The following is a 12,212-nucleotide window of genomic DNA, read 5'->3' as shown; positions in this document are numbered from 1 at the left end:
CGGGTCCCATGCCACAATGCTGTCCCCAGCCTCGAGGACCACTTTGGCCAGCCTGCCTGGGGTCCTACCACCTGGGTGCACAACCTGCATTGCTCTCTGGGGGCTGGTGGGCAGCAGGCCCGGGACCTTGTCACCTGCCTTCCCACTGCAGCCCAGGGAATCTTCCCATGGCCCAGGATACCTCATCGCCCCCTACTTCTCCAGGACACTTTGCCCACAAGGGAGACTCCAGTTCTTCTTTCCTTTTCCTTACATCCTTGTTTTCCTAAGGGCTAGGACTTCTGGGAAAAATCAAAGTCTGAAAGACCCACAGACACCTTCTGCTTTTAATCCTACGGCAAGGGACCCAGGTCAGCTCCTGCTTGCAGGGGGAGAAGGCGCAGGAAGACAGAGGGAAAGTGGCAGTGTAGGTGGTCCCTACTTTGCACAGTTCCAATGTGCACAGATTTTAATTACTGTGGTCTAGTTAAATAACGCCAAATATCAGTTATAGTTAATATAGATAACATTATATAGTTATAATATAACTATATAATATTATAAATATTAATAATATATATAATATATTATTTATTATATATATTATTTATATAATAATATATTATATAATATATTATAATAATATATAATAAAACTAATATAATATATAGTATATATTATAATTATAATATAATAAAACTAATATATAATTATAATATTATATTATTTAATTATATTATAATTATATATAATAATTATAATATAATAAAACTAATATATAGTTATAATATAACTATATAATATTATAAATAATAATATATATTTATTTTATATATTATTTATATAATAATTATATATATTATATAATAATATATATAATATATTATAATAATATATAATAAAACTAATATAATATAGTTAATAATATAGTCAAATATCAGTTACCTCGATGCGTTAACGTGAGTAACTGCGTCAAGTACAAACTGTGCTGCAAACTATTCAGTCTGCAAATCACCAGCAGGTGCGCCTCAGACCCACAACCCATCATGGCGCTGCTTTCAAAGTCGGTCAGGGCTTCCCTGGTGGTGCAGTGGTTAAGAATCCGCTTGCCAATGCAGGCGCACGGGTTCAAGCCCTGGTCTAGGAAGATCCCACATGCCGCGGAGCAACTAAGCCTGTGCGCCACAGCTACTGAGTCTGCGCTCTAGAGCCCGTGAGCCGCAACTACTGAGCTGGCAAGCCACAACTACTGAAGCCCACGAGCCTAGAGCCCGTGCTCTGCAACAAGAGAAGCCACTGCAATGAGAAGCCCACGTACCACAATAAAGAGTAGGCCCCCACTTGCCTACTCTATTTGCCTACTCGCAACTACAGAAAGCCTGCACACAACAACAAAGACCCAACACGGCCAAAAAATTTAAAAATAAATAAATAAAAATTTAAAAACTAAAAGTTGTTGGTCACCACACACCTGCTACTCAGTTCCTACACAGCCAGCAAAGTGTGTTGTTGTGTTGCCTTCTGTGATAAACCCACTTAATGGCTTACAAAAATGCATCATTGACACAGGGAATTGGCCAAAAGGTGGAAGTGCAGGAAAGGTACCAAAAACACTAATAAAGCTGGCAGTGCAACTGGAGTGAAGGGTGACGGTCCTAGAAGGAAAGGAGGACAGGGGAGGGTTGGGGTGCAGGCTCTGCCGCTGCTCCAGGGCTGGAGGTGTGTGGCTGAGGGACCTGGGGAGGGACAAGAAGGAGGAAGATGCCGAGGAAGTGGTGCTGGCAAAAACCTTCGCGGTAAAGGAACTCAGAGACGTGTCAAATCACTCAACCTGCAAAGGTCACGTTGGAGGCTGGTCCAGACCTAGAAAAGACGATGACGGTTCACCATGGCAGAGAAAAGATGCTCATTCCATATCCTAAGTTATACAATGAGAAGAAGGCAAGCACTGCCCAAACTACTCCTGATCAGTTTTTTTCCTTAAAATTGTGGTTAAATACACGTACTATAAAATCTGCCACCCCGTCCACTTCCAAGTGTACAGTTCTGTGGTATTAAGTACACTCACACTGTTGTAAAGATTCAGAGCGCTTCATGAATTTGTGTCCCCCTTGTGCAGGATCGTGCTCACCTTCTCTGTATCCTTCCAGTTTTTAAAAAATAAATTTATTTATTTTTGGCTGCATTGGGTCTTCGTTGCTGCGCACAGGCTTTCTCTAGTTGCGCCAAGTGGGGGCTACTCTTCATTGTGGTGCGCAGGCTTCTCATTGCGGTGGCTTCTCTTGTTGCAGAACACAGGCTCTAGGTGCGCGGGCAGAACACAGGCTCTAGGTGCGCGGGCTTCAGTACTTGTGGCTTACAGGCTCTAGAGCGCAGGCTCAGTAGTTGTAGCACGTGGGCTCAGTAGTTGTGGCTCTTGGGCTCTAGAGTGCCCAACAGACAGTGCTCCAGATAGAAGCTGTCCCATCTGCCCGGGTCTCAGAATAAGAGCACATGCAGCAAAGTCACAGCCAACCCCAGATAGACATGGAGCTGGGGCAAGAAATGTTCTAGCCACTGAGGTTTGACTGTCATTTGTCCCTGCAGTATAACCCAGCCTCTCATGATTGATACAGTTACCCTTACTTTCCCTGAGGTTGTGTGTTGGAGTTTGCACTACTGGGTTCTGTGACTACAAGTGCAGAGATCACTTCAAAAACCTTCCCCCGGGTTCTCTAAAAAAAAACTAAAAATAGAGCTACCATATGATCCAGCAATCCCACTCCTGGGCATATATCCAGAGAAAAACATACTTTGAAAAGATACAGGCACCCCCTATGTTCATAGCAGCACTATTCACAATAGCCAAAACATGGAAGCAACCTAAATGTCCATCAACAGGTGAATGGATAAAGAAGATGTGGTACATATATACAATGGGATACTACTCAGCCATAAAAAAGAATGAAATAACGCCATTTGCAGCAACATGGATGGACCTAGAGAATATCATATTAAGTGAAGTAAGTCAGACAGGGAAAGGTAAATATATGATATCACTTATATGTGGAATCTTAAAAATTGATACGAATGAACTTATTTACAAAATGGAAACAGACTCACAGACATAGAAAACAAACTTATGGTTACCAGAGGGAAAGGGGGGTAGCGGGAGGGATAAATTAGGAGTTTGGGATTAACACATACACACTACTATATATAAAATAGATAATCAACAAAGACCTACTGTAAGGCACAGGGAACTCTACTCAGTATTCTGTAATAACCTATATGGGAAAAGAATCTGAAAAACAATGGATATATGTATATATATAAGTGAATCACTTTGCTGTACACCTGAAACTAACACAACATTGTAAATCAACTATATGCCAATATAATATAAATTTTTTAAAAAACAAAAAACCCCCAAAGCCTCCACCTGGTCATAATGTTTCTTGCTGATACAAACAGATGGAACAGAAAGAGAGGGCACGGAGCAGAAACTTACGTTTGAGGGAGCACACATCACCATTCAGGAAGTCCCAGGAAGCCAACAAAAGAGCTAGCCTTGCGCTAGACGTCCCTCAGCTTGCGGTCCAGCAAATTCTTCATGAGGGGCAGAAAGCGAAATCTTACCACCTGCACCTGCACTTTCTGCTGTAGGTGTCAGAGGTCCCAGAAGATGCAGCTCGCTCTGCCGGTCCCTCACATTTAATGACCAGACGGTATTCCATGTCAATATCAGAGTGACTCCCGGAATGCTGCATGAGGACACTGAAAGCAGCATGTCGCAATGGCACTCATAAAAGATTTGCCCAAAGCTCATATCTTTGTGCCCCATCAGACACACAGGTCTTTTGCCCATTCTATTTTGCGGAGGACACAGTGACACACTTGCGGTGGGGTGATCTATCCCACAGCCACAGGAAGTCTCAGACAACTTCGTTTTCTGCAGAAGGAGACCTAGCTGCCTTCCGTCCCATAGTCTTAAAACTTCCATGAGGCAGGATTCGGTGTGCCGGTCAAATTATTAAGCTGTCTCTGGAACAGTGGTGCATTCATTCCCTAGGGCTGCTGTAATAAATTACCACACGCTGGGTGGTTAGAACAGTAGAAATTTGCTCTCACGCAGTTCTGAAGGCTGGACGTCCACAATCCAGGTGTTGGTAGGGCTGGCTCCTTCTGGAGACTCTGAGGGAAGATCTGCTCCAGGCCTCTCTACCGGCTCCTGGTGGCGGCTGACAACCCTTGGCTTGTGGACGAATCGCTCCAATCTCTGCCTCTGTCGTCACACATTGTTCGTCCTGTGTGTGTCTGTGTGTCTGGGTCCAAATTTCCCTTTTCGTATAAGGACACCAGTCATTGGATTTAGGGCCCATGCTAATCCAAAATGACCTCATCTTAATTGCATCTGCAAAGACCCTATTTCCAAGTAAGGTCGCATTCACAGGTTCCAGGGGTCAGGACTTCAACGTGTCTTCTGGGGGACGTAATCCAACCTCTCAAATCCCCAGATATCCCATCAAGTAACTCTTCATGAAGACGCATCGAGAACTTGATATTTGTGTCGCCTCTTCCCAAAGTCTTGAGGAAATGAAGGAATGCATTGTGGGTTTGGAAGGAGATGAGCTCAAAACACCTGGGATGACTTAGAGCGGCGATCAACATGTGCGTGTGACATCATAGAAATAAGCTGTGACCGTGTCTTTACAAATCGGCTTTGATGTGTTTGTAGCTAACACCTGCTGAGTAATACTGGTATTTTTTTGGCTGCGCTGTGTGGCATGAAGGATCTTAGTTCCCCGACCAGGGATCAAACCCATGCCCCCTGCATTGGAAGCGCAGAGTCTTAACCGCTGGACTGCCAGAGAAGTCCCACTTTTTTTTTTTTTTTAACTTCTGTTCTTTTAGAATCAGCCTGTAATTCACCTGAAGGGAACAGAATTACTCTGTTTATTTCCTCAGGCCTCAAAGATTCCCTCCTCACCCACAGTGAGCAAAGACGCGGTTCCAGCCACTGTCCCACTCTAAGGTTCAGTGTTAACCAGAGCAAGCCCTGGACCTCATTGAATCACATTCTAGGTGGGGACTCAGACCCTAAGCAAGAAGCACAAATATGTGTCATGCAGGGAAACATGCTCTGGAGGAAAATGAAGCAATAAACAAAGGGGTAAGCAGTGGTGGTGTTATTTTGAAGGCCCCTCTGAAGGGTCACGCTTGAGCAGGGGTCTGGCGCAGAGAAGGAGCAAGCTCCTTAGGACCCTGGAGGGAGAGCATTCTTTTTATTTATTTATTTATTTTTTTAATTTTTATTGGACTTCCCCGGTGGCGCACTGGTTGGGAGTCTGCCTGCCGATGCAGGGGACACAGGTTCGTGCCCCGGTCCGGGAAGATCCCACGTGCCGCGGAGCGGCTGGGCCCGTGAGCCATGGCCGCTGAGCCTGCGCGTCCGGAGCCTGTGCTCCCAACAGGAGAGGCCACAGCGGTGAGAGGCCCGCGTACCGCAAAAAAAAAAAAAAAAAAAAAAAAAAAATTATTGAAATATAGCTGATTTACAGTGTTGTGTTAGTTTCAGGTGTACAGCAAAGTGATTCATATATTTTTTTTCAGATTCTTCTCCATTATAGGTTATTACAAGATATTGAATATAGTTTCTCGTGTTATACAGTAAGACCTTGTTGTTTATCTATTTTATATAAAGTAACGTGTATCGGTTAATCCCAAACTCCTATCTTATCCCTCCCCCCACCCCCCTTTCCCTACTGGTAACCGTAAGTTTGTTTTCTATGTCTGTGAGTCTTTCTGTTAGGAAGAGCATTTTAGAAAGAGGGGAAGACCCTTAGGCTGGGACTGGCAGTGCAGGTGGAGAAGAGATGCCCGATTTGGGAGGCGTCCGGGGAGAGCGGCAGGGTTTGCTGCTGGACCAGACGGAGATGTGAGGGGCTGGGAGTTTTTTCAGAGACACCAAGGAACACCCTGAGCACCTGGCTGAGGCAGGCAGTGTTTCCTGAGATGGGGAGCTCTGGGGGTGTCGGGGAGGGGAATCAAGGGTTCACTTCTGGGCAAAGAACAGGTGGGACAAATAGAAAACAAATAGCAAGATGGTGACTTCACCCAGCCATATCTCTAACCCCACACCACCCCGCAAATAAAGGGCAGAGATTGTCAGATAGGATTTTTTTTAAAGCAAGAGCCAACTATAAGAAACCCACTTTAAATATTGGGTTGGCCAAAAAGTGCCTTCGGTTTTTAAGTAAAAATAGAAGACACGTCTTTCATTTTCACCAAGAACTTTATTGAACAAAGTAGTCACACTTTTGTTCCACTGCCTTCTGCCATTTTTCAGGCAACTTCATAATTCCATCTTCCCCAAACTTTTTATCTTCTTGATAAAAGGTACTGTTCCGAGTACCTTTTACAGTCTTCCAGGGAATTGAAATTTTTTTCCATTAAGAGAATTTTGTAAAGACCGAAATAAATGGAAATCTGAAGGTGCAATGTCCGGTGAATACAGCGGATGAATCAGAACTTCTCAGCCAAGCTGTAACAGTTTTTGCCTGGTCATCAAAGAAACATGCGGTCTTGTGTTATCCTGATGGAAGATTATGCGTTCTCTGTTGACTAATTCTGGACGTTTCTCGTCAAGTGCCGCTTTCAGTTGGTCTAACTGGGAGCAGTGCTTGTTGGAATTAATCGTTTGGTTTTCTGGAAGAAGCTCACAATACAGGACTCCCTTCCCATCCCACCATGTACACAACATCACCTTCTTTGGATGAAGACCGGCCTTTGGTGTGGTTGGTGGTGGTTCATTTCGCTTGCCCCACGATCTCTTCTGTTCCACATTATTGTACCATATCCATTTTTCACCGCCCGTCACAATTTGTTTTAAAAACGGAACATTTTCCTTACGTTTCAGTAGAGAATCGCATGGGGAAATATGGTCAAGAAGGTTTTTTTCGCTTATGTGGAACCCAAACGTCAAAGCGATGAACATAACCAAGCTGGTGCAAATGATTTTCATAGCTTGACTTGGATATTTTGAGTATGTCAGCCATGTATAACGTTGGTTGTTCTCAATTAATGTCTTCATTTGATCACTATCAACTTCAACTGGTCTACCTGACCGTGGAGCATCGTCCAGCGAGAAATTTCCAGCACAAACCTTCGAAAACCACTTTTGACACGTTGGATCAGTCATAGCACCTTCTCCATACACTGCACAAACCTTTTTTTTGCATTTCAGTTGCATTTTTACCTTTCCTGAAATAATAAAGCATAATATGCTGAAAATGTTGCTTTTTTTTCCTTCCATATTAAAATGGCTGCACAGAAATTCACCAATTTTGATACTTTTTTTTAAATGCACGCTGATGTGACAGCTGTCACGTACAATCTAACAAAATTGTTTCGAATGAAGTTAAAGACAACTAAGTGCTACTAGAGCCAGCTTACGGAAAAAACCGAACGCACATTTTGGGCAACCCAGTATAAAGGCACAGATGGGGTAAAAGCGAAGGATGGAAAAGACATCACACTAACACTGATCCAGAGAAAGCCAGAGAGACCGTGCTCATATCAGATGAAGTAAATTTCAGAGCAAATAATGCTACCAGGAATAAAGTGGGGCGTTTCACTGTGATCCAGGGGTCGATTCATGAAGAGGACACGACAATGCTTTATGTATCTAATAATAGAGCTTCAAAATATAGGAAGCAAAAACAGACTGAACTGCGTGGAGAGAGACAATTGCACAGTTATAAGCCAAAAGTTCAACACCTCTTTCAATAGGTAGAACAAGTAGCACGGATATAGGTCTTAACACTTTCAGCCAAGTTGGCCTGATTGGCATTTTCTAGAACACTCCACCCAACAACAGCAGATGTGACTTCTAAGGTTGGGACTCATCGGTGTGCAGACGTACTGAGTGTCACAGGGCTGGGAGGGAGTGTTGACAGCACACACAAGCCGCGCAGTGTCAATGGCGTCCAAGGGTCGAGCAAGAGAAGGGCCCAGAACTGGTCACTGGATTTGCCCACGTGGAGGCCATTGGTGACCTTGACAACAGCACTTGCGGGGGGGGGGGGGGTTGGGCTGGGTGAGAGGCAGTCCCCACCTATGCTCATTTTCAAGGAGTTTTCCTGAAGAAGTCAGCAAAGCATGAGAAGTGCTGGCAGGAAGGTGTGGCAAGGGTTTCTCGAAAGAAGGGATGCATTGGAGCAGCTTGGACATGGCCGGGAAGAACCCAGGAGGGAGAGAGGGAACGTTTGAGGGCGAGGGCAGGATTTCAGAGACGATGTCCATGAGAGGTGGTGGGGCCCAGCGTCCCCAGGGAGCGGCGGCCGTGGCCGGGGACACAGACAGTTCTCAGGTAAGAGAAGAGGCTGGGTACCTCCAGAGGAGCGGCCAGGGCAGCGGCAGGCGTCCCGGGGGACTTGCGCGCAGGAGAGAGACTGAACTGTCTGCATTAGAGGCAATCTCCTCTAACTTTATCATTGGGCGGTGGGATGCAGGCTGGACCACGGGCTGGCATTTCCCTCTGGTCACCGCCATTGCTCGCTTTGCGACCCTGGACGAGTCACCCGGGTGACCTTGGGAAGGTGAGCCTGGAGGCGTCCCCGGGACGGATGGGGCAGCAGGCTGGGAGGAGGCCTAGGAGCGACAGGAATAGATTCCGGGGTGCGCGTCCTCCGCGGCGCCACTAGAGGGCGCCAAGCGACCGCTCTGTTCCTTAGCGGCGCTTCCCACCCCCACCCGCCCGCCCCCCAGCCGCGTCCAGCCTGCCTCAAAGTCGCCAGGAGCCCGGGGTGATTCCAGACTCACCTAGAGGCTCATCAGACAAGGAACCGAGACAGAAAAGGGGGGGATGCCAGGACGACCTTCATCAGAAAGTGTCCTGTAGTCCGGTGAGCGATAGGTGGGTGGGGTCCCGCGCTGGCGACGGAATGACGCTGCCTGGTTTCGAGCAGCTGGGGAGGTCAAAATCCAAAATATGCTCTGTGGACCGGCCGCCGCTGCCACCCGGCACCGCGTTCCCGAGACGTGAGGCGTTGCTTTCACAGCCATTAACCAAGCACCCACGTTGCGCCAGGCCCTGCTGGTGCTGGGAATGAGCCCATGGAATGAATGAATGAATGAATGAGTGAGTGAATGGGCGAACCCAATGTGGAATTTCGAGGGGGGAGAGGGGAATGCCAGACGCAGAGCCTGAACGTGCTGGGCCAGCCGGACTTCCGCTGAGGGCTCAGTGTGGCCCAGGGCTGGGAGAGGGAGAGGGAGAGGGAAGATGGGGATGAGAAGGAGCCCTCAGCTTGGATTTGAGGGGCCATCCAGTGCAGTACTTGAAGGAGAAGGGCGGGGAATGGACATGTGGACAGTTCATCACCAACTTCTGATGAAATACATGTGGCCCAGCAGCCACTACCATCCCCCATCAACTTAGAAAGAATTCTCTCTCGCCAGCACCCACTGCCTACTGCCAACTGAAAGCAGCCTCTACTATGAACAAGAGAAAGCGGAGATGCCAAACAGAGTTTGCGGTGGGAGAGGCCAGGTTTGGGTGGAGGGTTCCCCCCCAACACACACAGAGTCAGCTCGGGGCAGAGTCCTGCCCCAGGAGGCCAAGGGAGCATCTCACAAAAATATCCCCTTCCCTGTCAGCTGGGGGCAGTCTAGCCAGCCCCCAGGATAAGGAATTTAGAGTGCTGGGCACCCTCTGTAAGCCGTCAGTCAACATAGACCATTCTTCTTACGATGTATTTATTCAACACAGCAAACATCTTTAGAAAACAGAAATGCAGGCGCATTTGATCAATGTATGGATCCTTGTAGACTGATGGTTCAGGTTCCTCTGATTTCCATTCTCTTAGAAACAACAAACACTTTTGATTTTGAGCCTGTCGCACATATAGGGCTGCACCTCCGGAGCCTGCTGCTCTGTTGCCCTGGCTCGGAGACAGATTGCAGATGTTTGAGTCCCTTGGATGCCCAAATGGCTGCATCTCCTGGGTGGTGCTGACTCATGGTGCAGGCTGCAAGCAGCCTCTCTCCATCTGCCAGTTTGCTGCTGGGTTTCTGGGGCTCCAATGGTGCGTGGTCAATTCAGAGTTCACTAACCTGCACCTAACAGATTTTCTTCCATCCCTGTTCCTACCCCAAAGGACATGGGGCAGGGGGCAGCCCTTAGCAGAGTGCCTGGTATTGAGTGAGCTCTCAGTGTTAGTTGTTGGTGGAGTTACTATTATTCATTACCATTATGATCATAGCACAAACTCATTGCAGTGCTTTGTATTTTTCCAGGAAGTTTATTTAGATCTGCTCGGGCATATGATATAAGACTGGACTAGTGTGAAATAAGTCAGACAGAGAAAGACAAATATCATATGATATCACTTATATGTGGAATCTTCAAAAATGATACAAATGAACTTATTTACAAAACAGAAATAGACTCACGGACAGAAAACAAACTAATGGTAAGCAACAAGGACCTATTGTATAGCACAGGGAACTACACTCAATATCTTATAATAGGGATTTCCCTGGTGGTGCAGTGGTTAAGAATCCGCCTGCCAATGCAGGGGACACAGGTTCGAGCCCTGGTCAGGCAAGATCCTACATGCCGCGGAGCAACTAAGCCCGTGCGCCACAACTGCTGAGCCTGCACTCTAGAGCCTGCAAACCACAACTACTGAGCCCATGTGCCACAACTACTGAGCCTACGCTCCTAGAGCCCGTGCTCTGCAGCAAGAGAAGCCACTGCAATGAGAAGCCTGCGCACCGTAACGAAGACCCAACGCAACCAAAAATAAATAATTAATTTTAAAAAATCTTAACCTATAACGGAAAAGAATCTGAAACAGATATATATATATATATCATTTTGCTGTACACTTGAAACTAACACAACATTGTACATTAACTATACTTCAATTTTAAAAATTCCACAGAAAAAGAAGAGTGGACTGATGGAAGGCAGGAGGAGGATGGGATATTAATCTGTCCCCTCTGCCATGAGCTTCTTAAAGACAAGAATCGTCTCATTAGTCTTCATGTTCCAGCAGTTCCTGGGGCTTGGCACTGGGTAACTGAACAAGAATAGGCATACTGCGTGTTTTGCAGTTTTCCAAAGATGATTTGGGGAAATCAAATCATCCCATCATCATTCTACCAATCAGGATTCAGCTCTCTGACTGTGCACTTTGATATAAAAATAGCACCTTTGGCTTCCCTTCCTCCACCCAACTTAAGAAGCGAGTGATGAGTTTGAACTTTCAAAAGCCAATTACTGCTCCTTATAATAACTGTCATTTCTAAACCAAGAATGTGGGCAGCCTCCATTCTGGCCCTTATGCCATCTCGGTGTACTGGAGGAGGTCCAGGCAAATGGGAGCTGGGGGGAAACTTATTGGGCAGGCACGGCAGTCCCTGCCTTGTGTGGACCCAGATGCTGAGGCCATCGGAATGACAGCGTCAGCCCCGGCTGCTGTTCTAGGTGGATGCTTGTAGGTCTCCCCCGTGGTCCTCACGGCATTCCGGGGGGAATTATTTTGCCATTAGCAAGCAGAACCTACAACAGCCAGGCTTCACCCCACCGTTCAAGTGTCACCTCCTGCCTTTCCCGTACATCGCTCCTACAGTCAGGCCTCTCTGCTTTTGCAGAAGCTGCTTCCTGCTCTGGGAACGTCCCCTCCCAACCTCCCTCTTTCCAGCCTAGCAATGTGACACTTCCCTCATCTCCTCTCCCTCTGAAAAAGATCCTCAGTCTCCTTATGTATATTTAATAACACAGATGACTATATTCTAGCTCAACACATCGTAGTCATTCATTCGTTCAAAGAAACTACACAGGTTAAGTGCTTAGAACAATGTCAGGCACAGGCTAAATGCTCAAAACACGTTAGCTCGTTAACACCATTCATTCATTCAGTATTAGTGCAGTGTCTCAGGCTCTGTGCTGTTCGCTGAGTCCACAGCAGTGAACAGGACAGACGTAGTCCCTGACCACCTCTCACCGCCCCCCGCAAGTTCCCACCGTTAGAGCTTGAGGTGTCGGTACTGCGGAGCCCCGCCCAACACTGTAACTACGAGTCCCAGAAGGCTGCGCGGCGGAGTCACCCGGGCCGCCTGAGCGCGACGTCGTGACGTCGGTACCGTGAGGGGGCCCAGTGGCTGCGGCGGGCGCCGGTCGCGGGCGGCGGGAGGCGGGCGGCGGCGGCGGCGGCGGCGGGGCGGGGCCGGCGGGCGGCGGCCTT

General features: G+C 47.2%; 1 pseudogene; it reads right to left on the bottom strand.

Annotated features, from left to right (window-relative positions):
• Positions 1–2,055: 2,055 nt before the first annotated feature.
• On the bottom strand, positions 2,056–2,156 carry LOC132504698 (U6 spliceosomal RNA; annotated as a pseudogene).
• Positions 2,157–12,212: the final 10,056 nt, after the last annotated feature.

The sequence above is a fragment of the Lagenorhynchus albirostris genome, chromosome 1 (assembly GCF_949774975.1).
Source record: "Lagenorhynchus albirostris chromosome 1, mLagAlb1.1, whole genome shotgun sequence".
Lineage (NCBI taxonomy): Eukaryota > Metazoa > Chordata > Mammalia > Artiodactyla > Delphinidae > Lagenorhynchus > Lagenorhynchus albirostris.
The sequence above is the reverse complement of the archived record's forward strand: the minus strand, read 5'-3'. Positions and strand labels throughout refer to the sequence as shown.